Below are 891 nucleotides of genomic sequence, written 5' to 3'. Positions count from 1 at the left end.
TGTTTGCTACTTTAAGTCACAAACAGTGACAAACTGATTTGTTAACTGATTGATTGACATTGTGGTACCACTGTCTGGTAAAACACTCATTCATAATTTGCAACAAATTACTATTAATGAGCAGTTACTTCTTCACTAATACAGTTATAACTTATAAATACAACTTTTGGGTTGCCTGGCGGATGACACATATTATGCTATGCCATAATATTAACCTCCTAAATGTTACACACTGGTTTGAGCTTGTCACAAACATTTCTCTCAATATCCCAACTTCGACACCCTTGGTAAACGGTACCGTACTATAAAGAGGTACTGATATGTTTTTCAGAATTCGTTGGGATTCCAGATGACTCTCTTGGACATTGGAGGAGGTTTCACTGGGAGAAATGACTTCAAAGTCACATTTGAAGAGGTACAATAAAGAACACACATTTATTGTTGTAATGCATTGTAATGACTCAAATAACTACAACAAAAATTTTATTGTCAAGTATCAAGTCTTGTTAATTTCAAATAAATTACACTATTTCATGTAAGAATGGCTGCTGTGAAAAAGGTCTATTAGGAAAACAGAAAGCTCTGGTGACAACAGTGTGCTATGAAAGTGAGCTAATGCACAGTGTCAGATAATTGCTGACCAATGATTGTGAGCAAGTCCTGTCCTATATCATCAAGTAAAACTCCTCGACATTGATTTATCTAAAAGAAGGGAACCCGACTTTAATGACATAGATCATACTTCATAGAAACACACGCAGAAACCTTGCCTTGTGTTGACTGTCATATCAGTGATACTTGTTACATTTAAGTGTCAGGGAATTGTCTGAAATATTAATAGATGTGTAATACCTGGGGAATATGTTGTGAACCTATTGTGTTTTGCCTTCC

General features: G+C 35.5%; 2 protein-coding genes across 2 annotated transcripts in view; both read left to right on the top strand.

The window, feature by feature from the left end:
* Positions 1-891, top strand: part of tmem64 (transmembrane protein 64) — a 22165-nt gene that overhangs the window by 11798 nt on the left and 9476 nt on the right. The gene's annotated exons all lie outside the window — the stretch shown is intronic.
* The window catches only part of LOC118342799 (ornithine decarboxylase-like), a gene marked incomplete at its 3' end in the record, with an annotated part of 8008 nt that overhangs the window by 6535 nt on the left and 582 nt on the right, over positions 1-891 (top strand).

This window comes from Morone saxatilis, unplaced genomic scaffold (assembly GCF_004916995.1).
Source record: "Morone saxatilis isolate NCDOM2014 unplaced genomic scaffold, NCSU_SB_2.0 Contig9, whole genome shotgun sequence".
In the NCBI taxonomy this organism is placed as follows: Eukaryota; Metazoa; Chordata; class Actinopteri; family Moronidae; genus Morone; species Morone saxatilis.
Note: the sequence above shows the minus strand (reverse complement) of the source record. Positions and strands in the feature narration are given on the sequence as shown.